This window comes from Trichosurus vulpecula, chromosome 4 (genome assembly GCF_011100635.1).
Source record: "Trichosurus vulpecula isolate mTriVul1 chromosome 4, mTriVul1.pri, whole genome shotgun sequence".
Classification (NCBI taxonomy): domain Eukaryota; kingdom Metazoa; phylum Chordata; class Mammalia; order Diprotodontia; family Phalangeridae; genus Trichosurus; species Trichosurus vulpecula.
This window is the reverse complement of record NC_050576.1, coordinates 55,377,404-55,392,385: the sequence shown is the minus strand read 5'-3', so window position 1 is coordinate 55,392,385 and position 14,982 is coordinate 55,377,404. Positions and strand designations below refer to the sequence as shown.

At 40.9% G+C, this 14,982-nt stretch overlaps 1 protein-coding gene across 1 annotated transcript in view; it reads right to left on the bottom strand.

Moving 5' to 3' along the window:
• Window positions 1-14,982, bottom strand: part of DDR2 (discoidin domain receptor tyrosine kinase 2) — a 222,683-nt gene that overhangs the window by 183,060 nt on the left and 24,641 nt on the right. The window contains exon 2 of the mRNA XM_036757661.1: window positions 9,900-10,091. The gene's annotated coding sequence lies outside the window, so the exon portion shown is untranslated. The remainder of the gene's footprint in view (window positions 1-9,899; window positions 10,092-14,982) is intronic.

The following is a 14,982-nucleotide window of genomic DNA, read 5'->3' as shown; positions in this document are numbered from 1 at the left end:
GCATCTTGAGGTCAGGGGTGATGTTTGATATTTGCTCGTAAACACAGTGTCTTGCATACTGCTGGTGCTCAAATATTTGTTGATTCAATTCAACAAATGTTTCTTGCCTATTATGTGCATAGTTAAGCCCAATGTCTATCTGTGGCATGTGTCCAAGACACATATATATGTGCTGATGGGCCAACTCACTAGGCTACCTGCTGAATTATATGTTATACTCTGGCCAATGTCTTCTTCATCCACTTTGCTTCTCTTGTATAGATTGTTGCTTATGGTCTAAAAAAGAGGGGTGAAGGAATATGACAGATACACAGATAAATATATATGACATCATATGATGGGTGCTTAGCACAATGTCTGGAACACTGGAGGCCCTTAATAAATGGTTATTGAATGATTGATTGACAGGTTCAAAAAAGAGATCAAAACAAGCTCTGTTAGGATATTTGAAGAGGGAGAGACCACTTCCATTTAGGGCAGCGAGAGAAGCTTTCACGGAAAACCTGACACCTAGGCTGAACCTTGAAGGAAGAAAATAAGTTTAAGTAGAGATGAGGAGGAACTATGTTACAGACTTGTGTGAAGAGGAACCATGTTACAAACTTGTGTGAACAGGAAAGCACAGAATGAGGGAGAAACAGCTAGCTTACTTTAACTGGAACATAATGAATGGGCATAGGAATAAATAAAATATAACTGAAGAGGTAGATTAGAAGAACCATATTGTGGAGGGCCTTAAATCTTAGATTGTTTGAATTTCATTATTTAAGGTAATAGTAAAGTATATATTTTAAAGGAATATCAAGTTGTACATAATATATTTGCAGTTTTATGTGTGATCATCTTTTTTATTATACTATGTTATGAAAATGCATATCATATTCCATAAATTAAAAATAAAATTAATTGATTTTTTTAAAAGGTAATGGTGAAACAATGAAGCTTTGGGGCAAGAAAGTGACCTTGTGAAACTTGATTGAGAAATTCTATCGGCTGACTGTGGTTGTTTGATTGATTACTCTGCGCTTCCTTTTCCTTGTTCTAGGTCCCTGATCTTCTCTGTCTTCTTAGAGCTCTCTTCATCCCACCCCAACCCACTCCAGAATTATGTTTGTAATTTATCTAGATTGTTTTATTGTGCCCACTCTCTTACAAAAGCATCTCTACTCCTCTCCGCCCCAGATGAGGAATTATCATTGTAGTTGGTCTGTATGACACAGCAAGGTGGCTCTCCCACTATGCCCAGCTCTCCAGCTCCTTCCAAGCCAGAAAAAGTCCGGACATATTTCCTCAAATTATGCCAGTTTTCATGTTATCTAAGCTGGAATTAAGCCAAAACTATTCAGATACAGGACCCTGGGCTGTATCTGGCAGTAGAATTTGTTCAAGGAATTCCATGTTCTTGTCTTCCTGGCTCTCCTGGGCAGAAGAAGCATGAAGGAGAGAGGAAAGGGCAATAATATTGTTATTGTTCAGTTGTGTGCAACTCTTCATGACCCTGTGGACCATACATGCCAATAATGTCCATGGGGTTTTCTTAGCAAAGATACTGGAGTGGTTCGCCATTTCCTTCTCCAGTGGATTAAGGCAAACAGAGGTTAAATGACTTGTCCAGGATCACAAAGGTCAGATTTGAACTCAGGTCTTCCTGACTCCTAGGTCTAGAGCTCTGTCCACTAGCTGTCTGACAAGAACAAGAGTCACCTAGAAGTCTGGCAAGAAGATATAAATAATAAAACAGGTGAGATGTGGTAACAATCCTAGCAAGGTGGTACAATGGATAGAGTGCTGTACCTGAAGCCAGGAATATCTGAGTTCAAATTTAGCCTAAGAAATTTATTAATCATGTCACTCAACCTCTGACTGCCTCAACTGAAAAATGGAGATGAAATCACCTAACAGGGCTGTTATGAGGATCAGATGAGATAATATTTGTGAAGCACTTAGCACAGTGTCTGGCACATAGAAGACAATTAATAAACGTGCGCTCCCTTCCATTCTCTTTTCCCTCTTACTGTCAAACTCACAACCCAGTCCATAGTCAAGTAAATCTGACCACCTATAGCTGATTTCATGCCTACGGGATCTCAGGCCCAAATCTTTGGACAAGAAAACCCAAGGGCCACAGAGATCCCAGTGATCAAGCAATCAAAAATCGTGTCTTGTTATGTGTGTCCTTATTACATGCCAGGCTCTGTGCTAAACACTTCCGTGAGGATGTTTTGGAGAAGGGAACTAGAAAGGAATCTCAACCCATACACTCTCCAACTAGAAGCCTCTGAAATCATAATAACACATTTCAATTTATAAAATACTTCTACATTTATTATGCTTGAGCCTAGTAATGATGAGGAAATGAATGAATGAATGAAAAAACATTTAATGAGCACCTACTATGTGCAATAGAGAAATAAAGGAAGAAGAGGTCCAGGTCCCTTTGGTATGCCCTGATAAACATCACGGAGCATGCGCCACTTTGCCTCTGCTCTGGTCGACCCAGAGATGAGGTCATAGAATGTCAGAGCTGAAAAGAACCATAAAGATCATCTATTCCAAATGGTTCATTTTGAAGATGAAGGAATTAGAGCCAAGAGAGTTGTGAAGCATCTCAACCACAAGGTCTCACAGCTAGTGTTCAGTAGATCCAGGACTCCAAGCCAGGTTTTCAGATTGCCAGGCCTGGATACTATCCTGTAATGTGCATGAAACCTCAAGCTACTGCCCCTCATGGAGCCTCCCCTCCCCTCCCCCAAGCCCCTCCCCACCCCTAATGGCCTTACATTTGTGGAACAGATGCTTCAGAGAAGGCTCCCTTTCTTAATAACTATTGCTTGGCCCCAGTTACACAATGGCTGCCTTCTGTCTGTGTGCCCGGTTATTCTTGGAGCTTGAGTGTGCCATCATTTTATAATTCAGAAACCCCAAATGAGAGACAGGCGGTGGGATTCTCCGGGGGAATTAAGAGAGGGACTCCAGACCCACACCACTGTCTGAGTCTGGCCGTCATCTCAGGGAGGGGGAGGTAGAGGCAGGGGCTGCTATTACAAGAGGAAAATCCAGGCTCCACCCAACCCAGATGAGGCTTCCTCCCATCTTTTCCATTCTTCCAAATATTCCTCTTCCCATGGAATGCCCCCATCCTTGGGCAAACTTAATGCAAACAGTGAATGGAAGCAATTGTTACCGTTTGCCCCTTCATCCTTGTGGGTAAGGGACAGACTCATGAAATGATAGGTTCCTTCAACATTTCTTTGAAGGGGGTGAATGGGGAATGGACTCACAGGCCATGTGGTAGAATCGTCTAGGTCAGCTTGGTGCCTAAGGCCAACCTTGGATCTGTTTGAGCCAAGGTAGGATAATCCAAGTTGGCTTCTCCAGAGCTAGGGGTTGGACAAAGCAAGGCAACCTCTGTAAAACAGGCCAATCACATTCCCCTTTTGTCAGGCCACTGGCAATTTCCAGGGATGACAGGCTCTCCTGGGACTACTTCCATTAGTCTATGGACAGGGCTATAATCCGGAATTTTTCATCCAGGACAAAACCAATTTCAGGGGAATAGGTGGCTGGTAGAGTGAAAATGGTGGTCACGGTAGCATAGAGGGCAATCTGATGGAGTTAGGGGGAAGTGAGCATGACGGTACAAAGAAGAGTCTGACTGGTAGAAAGGGTAGCAGTGCAGATAACAACGTGACTATGGGTGTGGGTTGGGAGAGAGGGCAGCCTATCTTTCAGAGTTATGGTTTGAGGAGCAGAGATAGGCCCTCGGAAAGGGGGCAACATGGAGACTGTCATTGGGAATGACTGCATCACACAGAAGCATGGGAGGGGAAAGCTCTGAAAGGTGAGATGCAGAGATTCTGTATTCACCGCTTCTGCCACCCCATTTCAGATGTCAGCACCTAGCATCAAAGCCCTGTTTGTGATCCGTTAGTAACAAGGTAATCTACAATAAGTACAATTTGCACTATAAGCCAGAGGGGTGGGGGGAAGCCTAATTATCTCCTATAGCAGTTCCTGATGGAGGTAGAATTACATCCCTCTAGGGCAGTGTGGTACAGTGGATGGGGTTCTGAATGGGAAGTTGGGAAGATCTGAATTCAGATCCCACCTCAGAGACTTACTAGCTATGTGATCATGAGCAATTCAATTAAACTCTCAAGGCCTCAGTTTCCCTATCTGTCAAATGAGAGGATTTGACTCAATAACGTCTGAGCTCCCTCCCAGTTCTAGATCTATAATCCTATGATCTTATATATACTAAAGTGGTATTATTATTTATTATCATTATCATTATCAGGCAGAATGAACCACCAGAGGTGATGGAGCAAGGATAAAAGCAAGGCAAGGTAAAAATAAGCATAAGAAAAACAGCTCACATGTATATAACACACTAAGGTTAAAACAGTACTTGACATATATTATCTCATTCGATTTCCAAAACAAATCTCCATGGGGTAGGTGGTATTGATCTCCATTTTACAGATAAGAAAACTGAGGCTCATAGAAGTCCCAAGAAAGAAGACAATGGTCTAGTATTAGAGGTAAGAAGCTGCTGTTTGGCCCCAGATGTCTGAACTAAAAGACAGAACCAGGATAAAAGGTGCAAGAGGCAGTTGCAGTCTTGTCATGAGGAAGAACTTCCCAACAATCCGGGCAAAACCTAGATGGCCACTTGTCCAGTGTGTTGTAGAGTGGTTTTTTTTTCCAGATATGGATAAGATTTGAAGGCCAATAAGGTTCCTTCCTACTCTGAAATACTGTAAAGTTACAGAAAGGTCAATTTCTGAAGAACAGAAGGGAATATATCTCTGATCTCTTTTCTATGAAATTCCAGCTTATCTGGGCCTAGGTCATTTTGTTAGTAGCAGCTGAAGCTCATCATATGCATGATAGATTGAAAAGTAGACAACTTAGGGGCAGCTAGGTGGTGCAGTGAGTAGAACACCGGCCCTGGAGTCAGGAGGACCTGAGTATTCAAATCTGGCCTCAGACACTTGACACGTGTACTAGCTGTGTGGCCTTGGGCAAGTCACTTAACCCCAATTGCCCTGCCCAAAAAATAAAAAAAATTGCAGACAACTTCAAGTAATAATTCTTGACTCTCCTGTGATCATGGTGACTTTTTTTCATGACTCTTTGATCAGAAGCTGGCAAAATGATTGAAATTCTTTGTCCTCTGAGGACCTTAGCCCTGTATTCTACCTCACAGACTGTATAGACTGATTCTTGATGAAATACACTGACTTGAACTTGATAAACTGTCCTACTTTATTTCTTTTTTGGCATCTCTCATTTCTGTCTCATCATGATTGCAGAAGAAATTTCTAGATGAATCACAAAATCACAGTTTGATAGCTGGAAGGGACCTCGGCCACCATCTAGCCCACCTCAATACAAAGGACCCCCCACTACAACATCTCCAACAAGTGGTCATCCATTCTCTGTTGGATATCTTTAAGGAAGGCATTCCTCCGCCTCTTGAGGCCATCCATTTCACTTGTTGATAGTGTTGTAGACCAGGATACTAGTACAACTGGAGTGGCTTAAGTTAGCCTCCATACTCCTACACCACAACCAAGGTTGTTGTGCCCCAGACTGCTACTGGAGCAGTTTGAGTTAGTTTTTACCCCCAAGTGGATTTGAGCAAGAAGTATATAGAGATGATTCTGGTTGGGATCTCCTGAGGGACATGGGAACTCCCTTGTGAATAGCCATTGTCGCTGTATAGATTGCTTTTACCTGGTGCTTACTAAATATGCTTTGATTAATGGAATTTCCTATCCTAACCCTCAGGCTTTGAGTGGAACCGCGACCAGGACAGACCTTTCTAAATGTTAGGAAGTTGTTTTCCTAATAGGCTTAAATATATATCTTTTCAATTTCCCATTATACCTCTGCCCTCCGAGGCCAAACAAAACAAGTCTAATCCTATTTCCCCATGATAGCCCTTCAAATACTTGATGAGAGCTATGATCATCCTGTCTCTCCCCTTCCTGCCCCAGCCCTGAACCCCAAGCCTTACCTGTGCTACCCAGGCTAAACATTTTCTATTCACTGAACTGATCCTCATAAGATATGACCTCAAGGCCTTCCACCATTCCGATCCCTGTCCTTTGGACCTGCCCCAGCTTATCAGTGTCATCAACTAAAACCATGTTCAGACTTAAGATTCTTCACCCCACCCTTGTTGTTGTTATTCAGTCATGACAGTCACGTCCAACCTTTTTTGATCCCATTTGGGGTTTTCTTGGCAAGGAGATCAGAGTGGTTTGCCATTTCCTTCTCCAGCTCATTTTACAGATGAGGAAACTGAGGCAAACGGGATGAAGTGATTCACCCAGGGTCACATGGCTAGTAAGTGTCTGGGACCAGATTTGAACTCGTGAACGTAAGCCTTCCTGATTCCAAGCCAAATGTTTTATCTACTACACCACGCCATGAATCATGAATCATCTGATCTGGTCTGTCCCATTTAACAAGAGTGTTCATACATCCTTAAGAACCGTTTTGCAGAATTTCACCCATCTATTATTCCCAGTATTTATTGGGACTTCATCTTTGTCTCCTTACCTCAGTCTCTGTTCTATTCCTTCTTTCTAACTGAAACAATACACCCAGAGTAACTCTCTGTTCTCTGAATAGTGGGTTCTGGATTCTGATCATGTCTTCTCTAAACAATAGCCTAGCCAGTAGAAGTTCAAAAATCTCTGATGTTGGGGCTTGTTCAGCAACTTGATCCCAATGTCTCATTATCATCTCCACCACAGCCCATTTTACAATGAGCAGAGAACCATATCTCTGTCCCCAATAACTGGTTACAATTCCAACATCCCCCTAAGGCTGTCAAAACACACAAGGCTGTCACCACCCCAGGCCAAGCTTGTTTTATAATATTTCCCTGCCGGAAACTTCAAAGCCAGAAAGTCCAATCCAAAAAACTCTTAAAGCCCTTTCATGGGAAAGAGAGCATTTCTAATCTACTTGCTGCTGGCTTTTAAGAAGACAGCTCCCAATAAATGAAAGATAACCGATTGACAGTTGAAAACAATCTTTTCCTTTTAAAGGACTAATTAAGATTGACAGTGGTGCTCCTCTGAGACCTCCGATAACTTTGCAAGAGACATTTTGAGAATGAGCAATAAGAAAGGAGACTAAAGGGAAAAGGGAAAAGAAGAGTTCTCTGGGGCTTTTCTGCCTGGTTTTATAAACATTAGCTCCATGCTCTGGTTCAGCCCTTCGTCTTACGTTTACAAGCTTCAGCATCCATACCACGTGAATAGATTTAAATATCAGCCAGTCACTTATTATCTTTCTACTTTACTATTTATTACCCCAAGCCAATCACTTCTCCCCTCTGTGACTCAGTTTTCTCGTTTGTAAAATGAAATGGTCGATCTGGATGATTATTTAAAGTCCTTTCTGGTCCCACAATCTTATGATCCTATGATAATAAAAACTAAGAAAGCTAAGGTAAATAAACCCTAGCCTCAAAATGACTGAATAGGAGACTTTAATGGATTTATTCTCTAAAGCCAAAGTCTGATCTTCCAACCTCAGAAAAAGGGGAATCTTGGGTGAGATCTATGATGTGACCTGTTGGTCTATGGCATAGACTTGAATTTTGTTAATCCTTTTAAAAAAAAGCACGTCTTGGTTTAGAAACTCTCTTTGCCAGTGTAGATAGCCACATGTCTATAACATAGTTTTCTAGAGCTGCTTAAAGATCACAGAGAGATTAAATGACTTGGTTACCTTCAAAATGCTAGTGAGTTTCAGAGCCAGATTGGAAATCCAGTCTTCCTGACCCTAAGTCCAGCATTCTATCCAATAACCCCCCACTGCTTCTCTAAGAAAAAGAAGGGTTTAAGTTTATTTTTAAAACAACAACAACTGATTCACTCTTGTAACTGGCCATATTGGGTGGGGGGAGGGGAGAGAGAAAGGACTGCAAAGACCATCTTTGAAAGGTAAAGCAGAGTGATTCATGGACAAATAATGTTTGAAAAATCCAACTGTAACAGAGAAACCCTGCAGTAGCTTTTGGTTAGTGGTTAAACAGCTATGAATTATTAATACGTGAAATGTACACTATGAAGGGCTAGAACTAAGGCCCTGCTTGGTCCTCAGCACTAGGGAACCAAAAACACACAAAACATCCCTACAAATCATTCACAACCATAAGGCACTGCCAGACATTTGACTATTAATACTCACCAAGAGGAGATGTAATGGGAGTTTTTCAAAATAGTAAGTGGAGAGGAATGTTACACACACACACACACACACACACACACACACACACACACACACACCCCACCCCAAAGGAAGGCCATGTGGTTGAGTGGATTGAGCATTAAGTCCAAAAGCCTGAGTTTGAATCCTGGACTCTTCCCGAGCACTAGCTGTGTGACCCTAAGGCAAGTACTTCCACATCACTGAGCCTCAATTTCCTCATGTATAAAATGGGACTAATAATACTTGAACAATCACCTTCACAGGGTTGTTGGGAGGACAATGTTTTGTAAACTGTCAAGCGCTACATAAATATGAGCAGCTACAATCCCATCATCCATCCATTACAAAGTTATTTATCAATGATATACTATTTCCATCAGCTCAGTCCTAGGCACTGTAAAAGAGTCAGAAAAGAACCAAATGATATTGTCTCTGCCCTTGAAGAGCTGACAACCTAGTTGAATGGACAAGAAAGTTCTTCATGCATGAAGAACTATTTACACAAGTTGTAGGATTATATCATTTCTTCCATCTGCCCTCCCAACTACGGGCTATGAAAGCTCAAAGAAGACTGAAATCAACGTGTGCTAGAGGAATCAATCCTCTAAGTACGGGCAGGCCCAAACCAAAGGGGCACAAGATGGTCTAGTCCAGGTCTAGCTCTAGGATCACCCTGAATCATGGGACTCCTGAGTATCTGGAACCTCCCTAGAATAATGGAAATTGGATCAACTTCAGGTCAAATATGATGGATTCCCCAGCTCAAGCAAGAGAAGCTCTAGATTTATTAAGGAACAACAACCATAGCATTTTTTTATATAGCACTTTAAGGTTCCCAAAATGCTTTACATATTTTATCTCATTTGTTCCTTATAACAACAGCCCTATGAGGTAGGTGCTATCATCTTGTTTTATAGATGAAGAAACTGAGGTTGGAAAAGTTTAGATTACTAGCCGTGAGGCAGGATTCAGACTCAGATCTTCATAATTCCAAATGTATTATTCAATACAGCTGCTCCAAAGAGTCCTAGGAATCATCCTAGCTTCCAGCAAGAGGCCACTTCTCCACAGGTCTCTTAAAGCCCCCAAGTCTACCCCAATCCAGGCTTTCTGCACCAAGGCTAGTCTAAAGCCAATGAAGAATCCTAAAGACTAGGAGGTAGGGAAGGGAAAGAAGAGAAGGAAAGAGAGACGGTATTCTAAAGACAAGGTATTTCCATCATCACTCTTCCAATTCCAACAGATCCACCACCTTCCCATTAGATGTCTGTGTTATACACCCTTCCCTCCACATCACACACACCAGGAAAAGTTGGTGGGAAATGGGAGGAGTATGAGCATCACAGGAGTTAAAGTTGGGAGAGACAGCCATAAGGAGATAAAAAGAACCTTTGAGGACATCTAGTCCAACATCCATGTTTCATGATACTAAGGTCCAGAAGATTTAAGTGACTTGCCTGAAGTCACTTAAGTAACGAGGTTGACTCTAGAACTCAGCATCTCTGACTCCAAAGCCCACACTCTTTCTAGAAAATCAGTCTGGAATGAGAATGGTATTAACCCTGAAAAAGCTCAGGTGCCACATCTGTGACACACACCCCAACCACAGCTGGAGAGCGCTCAGATCAGGTAGGAAACTGGGGACAAGAACAAACTACACTTACATTAAGAAGTGAAGAACATTCTCCGGAGGGTCGTGATGGAGCCTCAGTGACTGGATGGACCAGATGGACTGCTTTCCTTTTCACTCTCTTTCTCTCTCTGACTCCCAGTGGAGAAGACACTGGCTTCCTTACTTCTGGATGCAACCTCAAGGACTTCCCAGGGCTCAGACCTGGGCCCTTTTGTAGATCTTCCTTGGGAGAGAAAAGGAAATCAATTTTTTTATAAAGCCTTTTTGTATTCTACATTTGCTGTGGATATAGGATATCTCTGTAGATTATCACCTACTGCAAGTACCTTAAGAAACACAGAGAGAACTCTCAGAAAATAGATTTGTTTACATAACACTCCTCCAAATGCTGGGGGGCAGGCTGGAAGATACTGTATTTCCCCCAAAGATTTATGGGGTTAAAATGCACTTTTAAGAAGCTAGAATGAAGAAAAAGCAGCAACCAGAACTCCCCGAAATTCTAACTAACAACAGGGCAGCCATCTGCTCTGATTTGTGAAGGTCATTGTATAGGGAAAGGTAGATATTAATAATAACAACTTTCACTTCAGTAGTACTTCAACATATACAAACCACTTTTTCATAGCACCCCTGTGAGATACGTACTCTATTCCCTATTTTGTAAGAGGAAACTGGCGCTTACAGAAATAAAGTGATTTGCCCAACACCACATAGATAGAATCTGTTGAAGCCAAGATGGAGGAGCAATAGTTAGTACCATTAGTAAAGTGGCAAACTAACCTTTACCAAAAAAAATTTCACATTGAAGAGAAAGTCCTCACTAGCTGCTTTGTAGTGAGGTTTTTAGTAGAACTCCAGAAGTCATTGCATTTCAAAGCTCCATAGAAAGGCAGAGGAACCATATGAGATAGAGGAGATTGTTTTGTAGTGAAGATGGAAATGACTGCTTTCGTTTTCTGAACGAATGTAGTTAGGCCCTTCATAGACCAAGGGGATGATAACTCGTCTGTATGTACTGTTATCAACCAAGTTCCAATAAAGTCTCTGTCTATACACCCTCCCCAATCTTCCCCCCCCCAAAAAAATGACCTACAAGTTATTGACCCTTCCTAGAGTATGGGAGCATTTAATGATGAATGGTACCATAAACCTTCCTCCCCAAAAACCAAAGATACTCACCTGAAAAGAGATGTAAACTGTATCTAAGGCATCCTATCCAATTATGCTTTCACAAGGATACTTCCACAATGACCATCGTTATGCTATAAGAAATGATGAATATGAAGAATTCAGAAAAACATGGGAAGACGTATGAATTGAGGCAGAATGAAGTAAGCAGAATTAGGAAAGGAATGTACACGATGGTTATAATGATGTAAATTAAAAGAACACTAAAACGAAGTCAAAGATGGCATAATGAGAGTGACCAATTTTGGTCCCACAGAAGAGAAAAGGAAATGTACCTCCATCCATCCACTGGAGAGGAGAGGCCATGATATAGAATGTGGCAAGCTCTGTTGGACACAGCCAATATACTGATGGGTTTTGCTTTTTTATTATTTTTTGTTACAAAGAAAGCCTAGAGGAAAGGGAGAGCATGTTTACATTGCAGAAATGGCTTTGGTGTGAGAACAAAAGACATTAACAAAACTTCTTACAAAGAGAATACATCATGCCAATAACTCTGTATGTAACATTATCCTCCCAGCACCTGTTTTTTCATCTATAAAATGAAGGGATTGGTTGAAGGGAGCTAGATCACCTCCAAGGCCACTTCCAGATTCTGTTTGCATCAATGGGCAATTTATTCTTCAATTGAATTTCTGACTGTCTTCTCTAAAGTGATGGGACTAGGTGATATGCAAAGTGTTCATTATGGAGTCCCAAGCCCCTCAGCCCTATGGTCTCCTGGCAGAATAGCTTCCATCAAACCATGTGCCCACCTCCCACAGGCTAGAAAGGTGGGGCAGAGGATCTCATTCCCAGAATAAAAGGATTTATATACCGGTAAAAAATCAATTGCTCAACTGAAAACATTTTGAAATCCAACTGACCTTGGTGAAAACTAAGACTGTGGGTAGAGAAGTTCAGTTTCTTATTGAAATGGGTCAGGAGTGGGGGGTTGGGGGAAGGAGTTTGTTCAGAGTATAGTTATGGACCCATCATTATCCAACTTTTAGCCATCACAAGCCTAGACTTTGAAATCAGGAAACATGAAGGTAAATCCAAATTCTGATACTATCTCTATGATACAAGTCATTTACCCACTCTGAGCCCTTTCCTCATCACTATAATCAGGGGACTTAACTAAATGATTTCTAAGGTCCCTTTCAGCTGTGAAGTGAATGATCATAGACTTCCTAACAAGCCCAGCCTGCTAATTTACATTCATTATCTTGTTTGATCTTTACAACAGCCCTATGAATTAAGTAGCCTCACTATTAACAACCTTGAATGGATCTTGGTCTTTTGGTATTAAGCTACTGCTGTGGAGGTCTCTTTGGTGAGTGGTACTAGGATAAATGCTCAAATATCCTGTGATCATAATTTAAGAACCCATGAGGTCAGCAGGAACTAACAAAGGGAGAAAAAAAAAACTCCTGGTCCTGATGGATTCACATGAGAATTCTATCAGATTTTAAAATTTTAAAATGTAATTAGTCCTGTTACTACAAAAATTATTCTCAAAAATTGAAAAAGAAAGGAGGCAAATGTAATCCTAATACCTAAACTAGAGAAAGATAAAACACATAAGGAAAACTGTAGACCAATGTCATTAATTAATATCAGTTCAAAAATTTAAACAATACCCTTTCAAATGGACTACAGGGATTTATCCAAGAAATCATTCATTATGACCAATGAGGATTTATGCCAGCAATAGATGGATGATTCAACACCAGAAAAAGAATAAACGTAATTAATCATATTTTAAAAAAATCTGAAAATATATAGGACTATATCTTAATAGTTGTAGAAAAAGCCTTTGAGAAAATACGACATTCATTTATACTAAAAACCCAACAAAGTATAGACAGAATGGAACAAAAAGAATCTAATTAAAACAAAAACCAAACATCTTATGCAATGGGAATACACTAGAACCTTTTCTAATAAATAAAAGAGTAAGTAAGAATATCCACTCTCCCCACTATTACTTGACATAATTCTAGAAATGGTAGCAATAGGGGTAGCTAGGTGGCACAGTGAGTCAGGAGGACCTGAGTTCAAATTTGACCTCAGACCCTTGACACACTTACTAGCTGTGTGACCTTAGGCAAGTCACTTAACCCCAATTTCCCTGCTTCCCCACCCTCCCCAAAAAAATCACAGAATTATTAATAAATTTTTTAAAAAAGAAATGATAGCAATAGCAATAAGCCAAGAGAAAGAAATTAAAAGCATAAAGAGGCAGAGCCAAAATGGCAGATTAGAGCTAGCAGTCCAGCCAAACTTTCCCAATATATGCCTTCAAATAACTTTAAAATAATGCCTTAAATGGAACTGTGGAGTGATAGAATCACAAAAGGTCATGGTGAGACATTTTTTCAGTCTATGACAACTTGGGAAGTCAGCAGAAGGGGTCTGTGTTGCTGGGGGTGGGGGGCTGGCCCAGAGTGCATACAGAAGCACCAGCACTAGGCCTTGGGGGTTGTTACAATAGAGGCATCAGCAGTTTTAGACAGTAAGGGGGTTGGACAACTGGTCAGAGAGTACAGGGGACCCTTTAATGACATTGGGTAAAGCTGACATTGATTGGCAGCTCCATTACCCATACATAGTTCCAGGGCAGAGGAATGCTTGTGGGTTGGTTATAAGGAAGTAGGGGACCTGGTCACAATTCCAAGGCTGGGAGGAGCAATAGCACTTGTGGCTGCTAGAGAACACTGGGCTTGGTCACAGTTCCAGGGCAAAGAGGAACACTAATGTTTGCAGCCGAAAGGGAGCAGGGGCCCTTCCTGGGTAAAGACCTGATCCAGGACAGTAACCACACCTATCCCTGAATCATACAACCTTGGAAACACTGAAAACTTGTAGACCACCAGAACTACCTGTGAGAACAGCAGCACAATAAAGCCTAAAACTTGGGACAATGCTTCTCCACCCCCAGATTAGCAGAACTCAACTTGAATGTAAAGTTCAAAGTCAAGAAATAGGCTGGGAAAATGAGCAAATCACAAAAAAAGGACTTGAACATGAAAAGCTCCTAACAATAGCAAGGAACATCAAGACAAGAGCTCGGAGGACAACAATGTAAAAACAACCACAACAAAAGCTTCAAATAAAAATGCTAATTGGACACAAGCCCGACAAGAATTCTTGGAAGCATTAAAGAAAGAAATAAGAATGGAAGTAGAAAAATTAGGAAAAGAAATGACAGTGGTGCAAGAAAACATGAAAAGAAAATTAACAGCTTGGTAAAAAAGGTACAAAAAATACTAACAAAAAATCTTTAAAATAGAATAGGCCAAATGGGAAAAGAGGTATAAACATACATTAAAGGAAAGAACTCCTTAAAAGTAGAATTGGCCAAATTGGGTGAAGGGGTGGAGACAAAAGCTCACTGAAGAAAATAATTCCTTAAAAAACAGATGTTGGCAAATAGAAGCTAATGACTCCATGAGACATCAAGAAACAATAAAACAAAATCCAAAGAAAGAAAAAAATAGAAGAAAATGTGAAATATCAGAAAAACAACTGACTTGGAAAATAAATTGAGGAGAGATAATTTAAGATTTATTGAACTACCTAAAAGGCATGATCAAAAAAAAAAAGACGGGGCAGCTAGGTGTTGCAGTGAATAGAGCACTGATCCTAGAGTAAGGAGGACCAGAGTTCAAATTCAGCCTCACACACTTGACACACTTACTAGCTGTATGACCTTGGGCAAGTCACTTAATCCCAATTGCCTTGCCATCCCCACTCCAAAAAAAAAATTTAAAAAGAACCTAGACATCATATTTCAAGAAATTATCAAGAAAAACTGCCTTGATATCTTAGATCTAGAGGATAAAATAGAAATAGAGAGAATCCATTGATCATCTCCTGGAAGAGATCTCAAGATGAAAACTTCCAGGAACATTATAGCCAAATTCCAGAATTCTCATGTCAAG